This window comes from Danio rerio, chromosome 18, assembly GCF_052040795.2.
Source record: "Danio rerio strain M-AB ecotype USA chromosome 18, GRCz13ab, whole genome shotgun sequence".
Taxonomy (NCBI): domain Eukaryota; kingdom Metazoa; phylum Chordata; class Actinopteri; order Cypriniformes; family Danionidae; genus Danio; species Danio rerio.
Window position 1 is genome coordinate 46,796,250 of NC_141038.1, and position 14,144 is coordinate 46,810,393.

At 36.2% G+C, this 14,144-nt stretch overlaps 1 long non-coding RNA gene across 10 annotated transcripts in view; it reads left to right on the top strand.

Annotated features, from left to right (window-relative positions):
• The first annotated feature begins 248 nt into the window (after nt 1-248).
• LOC137488332 (uncharacterized) overlaps nt 249-14,144 on the top strand; it is a 300,450-nt gene continuing 286,554 nt past the window's right edge. For all 10 annotated transcript variants that reach the window (XR_015515355.1, XR_015515356.1, XR_015515357.1 and 7 more), the window contains exons 1-3: nt 249-514; nt 4,516-4,571; nt 6,140-6,248. This is a non-coding gene — a long non-coding RNA (uncharacterized LOC137488332). The remainder of the gene's footprint in view (nt 515-4,515; nt 4,572-6,139; nt 6,249-14,144) is intronic.

The window sequence follows — 14,144 nt, forward strand, 5'->3', positions numbered from 1 at the left end:
ATACTCTAGTTATATTCATATACACGTTTGCTATTTCATAGTATTTTGTTACTTTTTTTCAGATAGGTTATCTTATTCTATATTAGCTTAGAACAAGTTGTAATATTATAATAATGTGTGGACTATTTTTTTTTACTGTTATATATGTTTCAATTTCTGTACATTATTTTTGCCGTTACATATTACTTTATACTGTATACACGACAAAAGTGAGCTTTAACTGTGAAGCTCTGTACGCTTGCGCACCTGACCGGATAAACATGGCGGCCGAATTGACGTATCGGTGCAACAGACCAACAAACCGAAATGACTAATGAAGAGTAAACAAGCGGAAGATTTGTAGACAGATTCGAAAGAAAGATGACTGAGCCTAAGGAAAAGGTTAAGCTTTATTTTACTGGAAAAAGAAGCGTTACAAATGCTGACTTGCATTAATAAGCATTCATCGCTGGCGAGATAATACTTATTATTGGAGGGCTTGAAAACGGTCGTGGGGATTTTTTCAGCTTGACACGTGAGTATTATTGGTTTTGCTATGTTTTACAAACATGCCGTTGTTGTAATATAAGTTGTAATAACAGAATCGTTTTTGGTGGCATTGTTTGTTTGGCTAAGCCGTAAGTTATATATATTGTGTTCTCAACAGTTGTGTAAATGCCATTAACAGTAAGTTAGTTGAGGTAAAGTTTTATATTGACACATTCGAACTTTCTCCTTAATAATATTAATAATTTAACTTTCAGAAAAGTATTGCATATTCTAAAAGGTGGAATCATATTAGCAGCTAATGACTGACAATTGTTTACATAAACAACGTTAGTGCTAAAGTTAATGTTGTTTTGAAATCATACCTACATGGTAAACAAGTTTTCACTGAATGAATGCAAATATAAACCCAACTTTACCACAATATAACGGTATGTCATTAACAACTATGCAATCTTCTTTGTCTAAAGTTGACAATTACTCCTTAATCTGTTTAGCAGTTTATTCAAATTGATATACTTTTTGTTTATACAGGGCTGCCAACTTTTGGCTATAGTTTGGAGTGAGAATTTAAGCCCCGCCCATCACTGGAAAAAATATTTATTTCATTAGAATGAAATTCCATAGATTGTATAAAACACACAAAAAATGTTTTATAGAATTATCTGTTGTGTGTTGTCTTAGACCTGACTTATGGTTAAGAATTAGTTTTATTAGACTAAACTCCCTGACCTCATTCCTCCTTACTGCTTCTTTCTAAAAACAAATCTATCAGGAGACATGCTAGTCAAAATAAGTTCATCATCATATTATTTAAACTTTAATTTTGTCGACTTCCTCAGTGCATGCTGACACCTGTACATTAAAGGCTGTTACCCCTGCCATAAAACGCAGCCCCTCTGAAATGTGCATTTGTGTTTTTACATTTATTTGTAAATCTAGTCCATAATCTAGTTTATTATAACAGTAAAACATAGGTGCAGACGTTAATAACTATGATGGTTTGGAGAAGGTAGACATTAATAACTAAGGCATGATGGTTTGGCTTACGTTTGGAGAAGTTATAGACATTAATAACTATGATGGTTTAGTTTAGGTTTGGAGAAGTTGAAGATGTTAATAACTATGATGGTTTGGCGAAGGCTATAATAACTACTGCATGATGGTTTGGTTTAGGTTTAGACAAGTTGTAGATGTTAATAACTATGATGGTTTGGAAAAAGTGTAGACATTGATAACTACTGTATGATGGTTTGGTTTAGGTTTGGACAAAGTGTAGATGTTAATAACTATAATGGTTTGGAAAAAGTGTAAATAGCTCACCATAGCACCACATATGAGTAAGCTGCATCTAATCATTTTATAGGTATTCTTTTTTAATCACACTTGTATTGGTGTAAATTTGACAATTACTTTAAGTTATATATTAAAAAAACTTTAAAAACAATTTCAGACAAATGAAGTGTTGCATATTAATATTTATCTACCTTGATATATCATTGTTGACAACTACTGTGAGAAATCATTAACATGATCAATGTCTTCACATAGATGAATATAATCAATTATTAATAATAACATATAATTAAAAGTAAACTGAAAAAATGTGTTATTTAATAACTGGTAGCCCCTCACATTAATCTGTACCCAAGAAGTAGCTCTCAGTTTCCAAAAGGTTGGTGACCCCTGGTGTAGATGTTAATAAATGTGATAGTTTGGTTTAGGTTTGTAGAAGTTGTAGACGTTAATAACTATGATGGTTTGGAGCTAGACATCAATAACTACTGTATGATGGTTTGGTTAATAATGATGATGGTTGGATTTAGGGTTGGGGAAGGTGTAAATGTTAATAATGATGATGATTGGATTTAGGGTTGGGGAAGGTGTAGATGTTAATAATGATGATGGTTGGGTTTAAGGTTGGAAAAGGTGTAGAGTTGGGGAAGGTGTGGACTTTAGTAATTGTGATAGTTTGGTTTAGGGTTGTGTTAGGTGCAGAAGTTAATAACTTTAATGGTGGGGGTTAGGTGTGGAGTAGATGTAAGCTTTAATTACTAAGCACCATCCTGCCGACTACATAGTTTTGACATGTGTGTCTCCGTAACTTCGAGTTACACCTCTACACCAAGTTACGCCCCTTCATTCTACATCGCGGTCTTGCAGTCCACAGACAGACCCTACTCGACCTCTTTGCAGTAAATAAATGCATAACAGTCAACGTCTTAACAGCGGATGTTTCTGCAGTGATCAATATTGACAGAACTTAATTTCAGGTGAAAACTTCCCTTAAGTTATTTCTCCTGGGCCGAGGGACGATGAATTCTTGGAAGCAGCACTTGCTTCATTCATCAATCTCATTGATGTTTTGTGGGTGAGCTCACCTCATGGACCTGAACAGCAAGCTACTTATGGAATGATAGGTTGATATTTGTCCCACCCTTAGGCTAATGTACTGAGTCCCCTGTCTCTTTTCATCAGCTAGCTATAGCTGATGAGTGCAAACACATTTGGCAGTCAGTATGCCACCAGGGGGGAGAGCAAGGGCTGCCGGGAAGGTTAATTGGCAAAGGGAAATAATTGGCCATTGGGCTCCATTTGTCTGATAAAATCAATTGGTGGGTAATTTTCATTATTTCAGACTTCTTATTCTGTTTAAACTGAAGATTCCTTTGCATAGCCTCTGGAATCGCAGTTCATCATTTGCCTTCTATTTCAATCCACAGCATATTCAATATGGCCTGCTATGCAGATGATGATGAGGCAATTAAATGCAAACAGACAGCTTTTAGTGCCCTACAAATCATTCTAAAACAACATTCCCATTTGTAAAACAACATATGCCCTATGCTGTTAATCTGTACGTGTATGTCATTTATCTTAACAAGTCTTTTCTTTGTAATTCTGCCTACCTTCTAGGCAAGCTCTGCAGGGTTGGTCTTTCTGTCCTCTTTTGATCTGTACTTGGGCGTACACTCAATCACATCAATTTATTTAACAGACCCGCCGGTCTTGCATTCCTAATGAATGCTTTGAATTCGGTCTGGTGGTGGACAAAGGTTGAAAAACTCACCAGGTTTTTTTCTACTGTTTAGCTTTCATGTGCAGGAATTGGGTTTAAAGCGGATAAAATAGTCTATTCAAGTTAAAAATGGTCTTGAGCCTGTGTATTGACAACAAACATTTGATTATTTTTTTTTGTGCTTAAATTGATGAGTTAGCCACTTTGTGACATGGAGAATTCAAAGCATTCATTTAAATGTTCACAAAAAAGATTCTGTTATCCAATTTAGGGTTAAATCAGTGCCTAAAGTAAATCCATTGGCTTTTATTTAATTTGCAGGGAGCAGAACTTTGAATTTTTCCTCTTTGGTTTCCTGCCAAATACAAGTGCCATTTAATTTTTTTTATCCCTATTGCCACTTTTATTGAGAACACAATGAAGAGAAAATAAAAAGAGCAACGTTTTTAATTTATTTTAGAATGTCCCTTCACAGCTGATTCACTCAAGTATTAAATATGATCAAGTATCCATGATTTGTCTTGGAATTGTCTCATCAAATGTGAAAATAATTGCTAAAGGTAGAGAGAAAAAATAAAAGGAGGACACATTGAGACATTTAGTTCTCTTTAAAAACCTTTGAAGAGACATCTCAGAGTTTTTTTTTATTTTTTGCTCATTTATTGATTCACTGTATTTATATTTCAGTCAAAACTTCAATTTGTTGCAACTCATGCTCATTTTGAATACACACCTCAACCTTCCTTTTTATAAAATGCATTGCTTTCGTTACGTTTATTTGCACCTTTCAGATTAGAAAAACAATGGTGGGTGCTGTCTCCATTTTCTGCGAATCTGAAATCCATTACTTGCGGTGTGATCTGTTGTACATTTCAGATACACATAGTTCTTGTACACGTCCATCACTTTGCAAAGTATTAATCTAAACCTGTCCCTAAACCCAACCAATAGTGTTTTCAAAAGCAAATATAAGGTAAAAGTTTTACCTTGACTTTACATTGCTTTTACAGTGCTTCACCGTACTCAAAGCTGAGCATGCTGCATCACAAGTACAACACCATACAAGGTGAGCTACAGAGCAAACTGACCACACTGGAAAAGTTGTCCATATTGAGATGTATAGTTGATGCAAACAAATTAGATTACATATCAAAGTGGTTTGGGTGCTCTGGTTTCCCCCACAGTCCAAAGACATGCGGTACAGGTGAATTGGGTAAGCTAAATTGTCCTTAGTGTATGTGTGTGTGTGAATGTGTGTGTGGATGTTTCCCAGCGATGGGTTGCGGCTGGAAGGGCATCCGCTGCTTTAAAACTTGCTGGATAAGTTGGTGGTTAATTCCGCGGATTAATTATGGGACTAAGCCGACAAGAAAATAAATGAATGAATGAAAAGGAACTGGTGGCACGGTGGCTCAGTGATGAGCACTGTTGCCTCACAACAAGAAGGTCGCTGGTTTAAGTCCCGGCTGGGCCTGTTGGCGTTTCTGTGTGGAGTTTGCCTACATTTTAATGGTGTGCTTTTTGGTGTGCACCAGGACTCAGAAGGCACTCTTCACAATTATTGAAGGGATATGCACTAACAGTGTAGTCAAAACTGTATGTTTTAATCAAACGAAAATGCCAAAGGTGAAGTCACATCCTATTAGAATCAACTGAGACTTTAAAGAGAATAGCGGATAATGCATTCAGGATTGAAGACAACCCAGAGTTGCGCTAACCCGAGGCCACAACTTGTTTCTCTGCTTGGTTTTTGCCAAGATAAACCTTCAAATAATTCCAGTACAGCTTGGACCACAGGTGTCTATTGCAGGTGTTTGTGCATTTCCTCAGTGGGAATATCTCAATTACCGGGTCTCAGATAATCCCCCCAGTTTTCTGATGATTAGGTCAAGCTAATAGGCTTTAGCACCACACAGAAGCTTTCACGTCAGGATTTGGGCTTTCCTTCCTCTGCTGTAGCATTCAGGCTGAAAGAAGGATATTTATATTCATAACCCTTTTTCAAATCCTGTTAGAATTTCAGGTTCAGATGCGAGAAACCTTCACTTTTAATCACACCCACAGCATTTTCAATTTAAGCACCACTCTCAGAAATGCATTAGAAAGTTGTGATTCATTTATTTTATTTGTGTTGGTCATTTCTGAGAAGTAAAAGGGTCTGCAAAGTTTGTTATGTTTAATTATTGTCACATTTTGCTAACATTCTACATCTGCTTGAGTCTGCTGACAAACCGTAGAGCATAGGTCTTGAACTCGATTCCTGGAGTGTCGCAGCTCTGCACAGTTTTTCTTCAACAACATCTGATCAAACTATTCAAGGTGTTCAAGACTACTAGAGACTATTGCAGGTGTGAGTTGGAGGTGGTTGGAGCTAAACTATGCAGAGCTGTTGTCCTCCAGGAATTGAGTTTGAGACCATTGTTGTAGAGTAAAAAAACGTTCAGTTGGTTAAAACAGGAAATTATATATATATATATATATATATATATATATATATATATATATATATATATATATATATATATATATATATATATATCAGGAAAAAAAAGTAGATGGCTCGTTTTTAGAATTTAATGGGGGTTTAAAATAATATAATAATATTGATGTTTTATGTTTTTTCTTTCTTTTCAGAACATTGACTCCACATTGTTTTGTAAACAAGCCACAGTTTAATGGAAGCTTGAAGTGAAAGATGAAGCAGTCAGCTGTACTGGATCTGACAGCAAATGCACTGCAAACTGTGAGTAGACCATCTAATTCTGCTTTTTCTGTGTTAGATTATAGTGCTGAGTGTTCTTAATTCTTAATTGATCATTAGTTTAAAGAATGGGGTAACATTCTGGGGTGCTGGATGTACATGCGTTACTTCAGAGGATGTTGAATAGAGATGGCAAAATACAAGTTTGATGCGTGGATGTGTTTTATGTTTGATTTGATTCATTTATTTTCAAACAAAATATCATACACAAAATATTATTAACAAAAAATACATTTCAACATGGTCAAAAATGGAGTGGGATGAAGCACAAGCTTATTATTTTCCCACCCCATTACCACATACATCATTCGTCTATTACTTAAACTTATTTCTTCTTTTACTCATCTCTTCTTTTTACGTGAAACATATGTTATCCGTTTAAAGGCAATTGTGGTAAGCACGAGTCGTTTGCAATTTAAGCATGAAAGCTCACATTGTGTTAAAGATACTAGTCTGTGATTCCACTTAAAGGATAACCAATCTCACAATATCGCAGTTTTACTGTATTGTTGACTGCTGTAAAATAATTTCTTTTTAAATGTCTTAGTAAAAACCAACACCTTTTTCCCCATTTATTACAATATATTACATTTTAGGAAACATTTATAATATTTTGGAATAGTAAACATGTCAGGCTATCTAATTAAAATAAACCGTTCACTTTTTTGTCTTCATTAGCTTCAAAAACACAGATTTCCTTACAACACATTAAAAATAATGCTTAAAAAAACCTTTACATATACCTTAGAAACGGTATAACAAATCCTTGTTGCAGTTTTAATACTTGACTTTTCCAAATCGCGGTACCTTGAAACCGGTTATTGTTCCATGCCTAGCCATAAATAAGCAGGGGAGTTCAGGATACTTACCTGAGCTCAAACTCCCTTCTCGCCCTTCAAATGGAAGGGAGCCCTGGGCTCGAAGATCTTCAGAGTTCAGGGCTCTCTTTCAGAACAGCATGCCACACGCTTTATAATCAATCATCAGCTAAGTGTCAACTTTTGAAATACACATGCAAATAGTTGTTTTATGATGTAATTTGGGGTATTATTTAAAAACGATTGAATTAAAGCTATAATAATAATAATAATAATAATAAGAAGAAGAAGTAGAATCCACCCATATAACTGTGCACAAAAAAAAAATCAACATCATGAGTAAATGAGAGTAAATAATAACTTTTTTTTTTTAAATAAAACATTTTTTTAACGCCGTGACTGACAGAACCTCACAGAACCTTAGCGTTCATTTCAAAACTAATTCACTATCTTTATCATCAAACTCATTTGAAGTGCAAATGTATTCGTTCAGGGCAGATCATAGAAGATTTACTCAGTTTAACAAGAAAGAAACTTACTGTCTCGTAACAAGCTCACAGTGTCCAAGGCGATTGGCGAACAATGTCTCCCCGGATGAGAGAGAGAGAGAGAGAGGGTCTCAGGAGGGTGTAGCGGGCGAGCGTATTGGATATGACTCCTCCATCACTCTAATCGTTAGTGACAGCACATGCAGCTGCTAATGATCTTTGCTTAATCACATTTAATCAGGTAATAATGATTCAGGGGTGAGCGCAGAAACAGCACAGGCAAGAGATTTGGATGCAATTCCAGACATGAAATGGATGGGAGGTTTAGGTGAATGCTGGAGGAGTGTAAGGAGGAGGTGTTAGTCAATGTTTTTTTTTTCTTCTACATGGCTGTTTCTTGATGGGTCCTGCAGGGCGGTGCGGTGGGGGAGAGGGTGGAGGGTGCAGCTGGGCCCTGTGGGAGATTGTGCGGAGGTCGAGATCATGTTTATTCTGCGGGAGGCAGTCACAGAGGATGTTCAAAAATACCTGAGGTGTGGGAATATGCAGCAGGTTCTTCACCAGATGCTTCTATTGTGTCTTATGAGGAGATGAAGCTGTAATTTGTTCTTTATTTTTGCTGTCTTCTGTTAAGGGTGTTGTATGTAAGTTTTTGAGTCTATTAAAATAGCATAATATGTTTGCAAATAATTCAGAAACATGCTAAGTGAACTTACTTGTTTGTCTGGAAAACAATGCTTAAGTCAGTTATTCCCCTTTAAAAATGTGCGTTCCGTGTCAGAATGTGTGTCTTTGTTTTAGTCTCTGTCTTCTGTTAAAGGTGTTGTATGTACGTTTTTGACTCTTCTTAAGCATAAAGGCCCGTGCACACCGGGATGCTTTTTGCTCATGTTTTCCGTCGACGTTTAATGCCTCGTGACTAAATAAAGGGTGCCAATGTGATTGTGCACACTAACGAGCAAAACGGCAGATGTAAAAGCGTAATTTTTTAAGGAACGCCTCGTGCTCTTTTTTTTTTTTTTTTTTTTTTTTTTTAACACGCCATCAAAACCTTCTCTTCCAATCAGATTGCCACTTTTGTTCATGTGCACAGAGCTGCTGAAGTTACAGTAAACAGCACTTGGAGGCGCTCAAGCGCGAAGCTGTCAATGCGAGCACACAATGAAGAAGATGCCCAGAGGCGATATGAACGTGGAGCTGCTTATTGCACTGGTGAACAATAATCATTTCTTCATCGCTAGAGCTGGAGCTCATACTTGAACCATCCATGCTTGTTCGAGTCACCAGTAACTTTAACAACAAGTGTGTGAACTTCCTCTCTTCCTCTACTTCTTTGTTATAAGCAAGTGTCAGAAGCTTAAAGTTGTGTAGCGCCATCTAACGTCAAGGAGTGGTTTTGCATACTCTTCTGCTTGATGCCAGTGAAAATTGCTTGGGTGTAAATCCGGAAAAACATCTCCTAAAATGCTGACAATAAATGCAAACAAAAAGCATCCCGATGTGTACGAGCCTTAACAATACCATGTTTGCAGATATTTAAGAAACATGCTAAGTGAACATATTTGTTTATCTGAAAAACAATGCTGAAGTCAGTTATTCTCCTTTGAAAATGTGCACACCGTGTCAGAATATCTGTATTTGTTTTGGTCTCTATAACCAGCCCATTGCCATTTTATCCAATTATATTTCAGAACTCTTGGTTGCCCTGGTGGAAAACACAGCGTATTTCATTTCAGTCTTGTAGGCTTACTTCAATATATCCGGGTGCAGCCGAAAATGTGACTTTCTGTGAAAATGAGATGCAGATTCAGAAAGAAGAAAGACAGTTTTTGTGACATGGCATATGTGATTTTCAAAAGTTAAACTGCTGTCTAATATGACACCCAGATCTTTTAGATAAGATTGCAAAAATTGTTGTTCCTTTTAAACCAAGCCTTTGTCAATTATTAGGGATTTATAAATCATAAATAGTCCTCACTTTAGATTAGGTCACAAAACTGCATGAAGTTGAGTTAATAAAGCATTTATTAACATACATAGTAACCATTACTATATGCCTGAATAATAAGATATATAAATGTTGATTTATATAGTTTATGAATCAATTACTAACTTGTTCTGAATGATCCTAAAAACCTCCAACTACTCTTAAATACAAATGGTTTGTAGATAATGCGATACTTTATTTAGTAATGAAAAATCAACCAGTCACAAATGATGAAAATAATATTATTAAGCACATTATAAATGTGGTTGTCAAGATTACAGCATTTGTAGCTGCAGTTATAAACTGCTTACTAACGTCTGTTAACGTTGAGTTAATGCTTAACAAATAATGAATTCACTATATGCTTATGCTTAATAAATTATTTATAGTGTGTAGTTACTATAAAGTGTTACTTAATGTACTTGTCTGGCTCGGGCCCTATCGAGCCTAACTTTTATGGCCTGATTAATGCTCTAGTAGGGACTATGCGTGTGTATGGCCTCGACTACACCACTGATGTAGGCACATCAAATTTTCTTTCTTATTAAAATGTGAAATCATTACACTCTCCTTCCTAGCGTCACTGTCGCTTTGCATCTACAGCTTCTATTTTGTACGGCATCCAGAACATTAATCCTTTGGGATATTAAACTGAAAAAATAAATAAAAAAAAACTGCTGGCACAGGACAATATTCATCTCTAGAATATATTGCATCCATTGGGAGGTTTATATATCACTGATTATGTGCCATGGATATTGTCAGCTCAGGCTTTATTCAATAACGCTCTCCTGCCCAATGCAGCAGAAAATTAATGCTATCTGTTTTTTTGGGGTAATCCTGTTTGCACATACCCTGATTTACTAGGGTCAACAAGGCTGTGAAAACATACGGGAAAAGACAAGCACAGCATCATTCTCCTTTATTGCTGTTTCAAAACAAACGGTGGCATCTTTTTCCTGAAGACGCGAGGCATGGCAACCGCAAAAAAAAAAAACAAAAAAAACAATGAGATGGTTTCTGAGAAATCTCTCCAGAGACACTGACCCTGCGTTCCACAGGAGAGAGCACTAACACACACACACACATACACTCTCAAACTTGTTTGTAATGGGCCCCTGCAGTGATCCATGGCATCTGATAATTGTGAGCTCACTGGACCATCGCTAACAGATGCCAGTGGAACCGCACCATTAGCTAATACATGTGGGCTGTCAACCCACGCATCAATGGCATGAAAAGTCAAACTGTCATTCTTACAGTGCTCAGACCATATCCATCTGCCATCCAATCTAATACTTATTAAACGCACATTATCAGTGGAAAAACACTCCTCTGCTTGAGTTGCTCCTCACTAACTCTGATAGAATGTACCGGTGGAAGGGAGATGGGGAGTGATGGGTTGACGCTCCTCGAACCTACCTTTTTCCGCTAGGCTGATGGTTGGTTAAGGGGGGACAGAAGTCTTTCAGACCTGACCCATGTGTCTACCGAACTGAGAGGTGAACGTTTATGTTGCTGACTACCTGATGTGACAGAACAACCACCTTTCTTTTGAGCTGCTGTCACTCCAGCTCTTTGATCACTTCTCAGCAGCCAGACTCCTGACAGGAGCAGAAAAGAGAGAGGAGGAGTACTGGAACAAACCGGGCTGATGAGCTGTGATATAGAGAGACATCTCTGGTTAAAGTTTTAATTCTTGTAGGATATTCTTTTAAAAACCTGCTTAGACCACGTATGAAAAAACTATAAATGAATAACACTAAATGTGTTTGCGTTCACACTTATGCTTATCATTCTGCATTACCCCCTTTTAAATAGCCAACACAATCTCACGGCAGTTCGTAACTTTTTGATTTAGTGGCTAATTCATATGAATTCATACGATTCATTTCATACAATTTAGTACGATTTGCTCATCACCCAAGGACAGTTGGGTTTAGGGGTCGGATTGGGTGCCATGCCTCCTTTTTAAAATTGTACGTTTTCTAGGGGTGTCAAAATTAATCGTTTCTTCGGTGCACTGCGATGCAGACGCGGACAATTCGGTATCGGTTCAGTAATAACCATAACCGGTTATTACTGACGTCATTTACCTCATATGCGTGAGGGAGGCAAGCGCGAGTATTTACAACACTCTAACTACTTAAAACTCATAAACTGTGCACAATTTCACTGTGTGTGTTTGCTGGATCAGTCTTTCACTGACATTAAAAGCAAAAGCCCCTATTTCACTAAGATCGAGAGAATGAAAGTACTCCATTTCTCTTTCTCTCTCTCTCTCTCACACACACACACACACACACACACATTGGCCCATTTGTCCTTCTAGCGTGACTTTTCTTCTCCTCTCGGCTGTTTTACAGCGTTACTTCTGGATACAGAAACGAGCGCGTGTCTGCAGAGTTTTTTCCACCGTGTCTATCATGCATCAGCTGTGAGCCAATCGCAAAGGTTTTTGTTGAGGGTGTGACCAATCAAAGAGGTGTAAGGGAACTAGACAAGGATCAGAATGTGAGCTGGATATTTATATTTGTTTATATTATTTGCTAAATGCTCGTGTTGTTTAAGGTACAGTTTATTGTACTGTTTGTATTAAATGACAAAATTGTATAACAAATAGTATATAAATATAAATATATTCATACATTTTAATACAAGAACTGCTGCTGTGAAGAAAATATAAAACTGTGTGTATGAAAAGCATCGTTGATGCACCGACATATCGAATTGAACCGAATCGATGGCATGATAATCGTAGCCGAACTGAACCGTGAGACTAGCGTAGGTTCACAGCTCTAACATTTTCTTACGACTGAACTCTTACGAATTCGTACAAATTAGCCACTAAACTGACAAAATGTAAAATACTTATGTTTCCTCGTGAGATCAGGCTGAAATCGCTGGTGTCTTCTGTAATTTATTTATTTATTTTTTCATATTTGTTATTTTCTATAGCTATATTCTTTATTTCAAAATCTAAAATGTTCTGTATTTACTACTTAAATTTTTTATTGAGATGTATTTTTAAATGTATTATTTATTATTTATTTTTTTCATCTAGCGCATCTGACTAGTGCATCTTTATTTGAAAATGTAATGCTCTTGTAGGAATATTTTACAGTTTGAACCCAAAAATGACCCGTCTGTCTTAGATGTAGAAGAGCCAGAGTCAGAGATTCAATTAAAAGAAGATAGTTTGCAGTTTCATCAGCAGAAGCTAGCTTCAACACTCTCTCGAGTTTGTAGGCTGCTGTGCTTACCATCTCAAAACAGCATCAACTATACTCTCACATAATGTCAGTAACTGCATCATACATATAGGTGTTTCACCCTGTTAGCCAGCTCTCAATTATGGGGATTTACACCTACCTAACTTTAATTACTAACAGTTCCTGACTCCAGTAAGCTACAAACACAAATTATGCATCATTGGAAAGAAGACATTTGGAGCTTTACTGTGGTAAAAGGAGAAGTTACATGTTAAAAAATATAAAAAGTTATAATTTATGAAGTCATGAGGAAAACATGCATTGTGTTTAATATTTGTTTTCCATATAGAAACACAGGAAAACATTAATGTAATATCCTGGAAAAAATATGACTTGAAAGACAAGCATTTCAAGAGTTTATATTTTAAATTTGATGAAGATAGCATGCCAAATGAGATTTCTGTAAAAAGTTTTCTGAGGCTATGTCGATGGCCTTCTCTCCCTCACCGTCAGAGGCACTATCTCTTACCACGTTGAAACATTTACAGTTGCTGAATGATTTGGTCTACATTCAAAGTTTATGTATTTTTGGAAAGAAGACACTCTGGGCTTTGTTATCCATCATCTAGAGTTTATAATGCTCAAAATGAAAAAAAGTTAAAGATGCTTAAGTAATGTAAAAAAAAAAAATGCACCGCACTAAACATTTCATTATTTCATAAACAAATATGTGAAATTTGTTTTGGAGCAACACAGAAAAGTAATAGTAATAGGTTAAAAGCCACACATCTCCTGAATATATGTGTTGAATTTGATGCCAATATTATACAAATTATACATTTCTGGAATTATTTTTCTGAGACAATGTCTTGTGTTTTTTTCCCTCTCCTTGTTTGTGGAGAAGAAGTCTGATGACCACACGTACTGAAGGTTTCACAATTTTTTTAATTGTAAAATAATAAGCAGAAACGTATAGTATGAATGATTTATTTGAGCACAAGTAGTACATTGTGTGAAATCAGTCTAGTGCATATGCAACAAGAGTCTCACTGGCAGAAAATGTTTCATGGGAGTGTGCTGCTAATGGAAATCCTCATCAGATTTTCAGCTACATGACACATTTGGATGTTAATAATGCATTAGTATATGTTGAACTACAATTAATAAATGCTGTGTTCATAATTAGTTCATGTTAACTTAGTTAACATTAACTAATGAAACCTTATTGTAAAGTGTGATCTACAAAGCATCGTAAAGTCACATTTTATTTTCAATATTTGTTTATTTCTGCCTTATGTTTTGGCCTTTATTCTTATTCAGATAAAAGGTTTTAAGCAGTCAAAATTCACATTTATAATTGTATCTCTTGCACT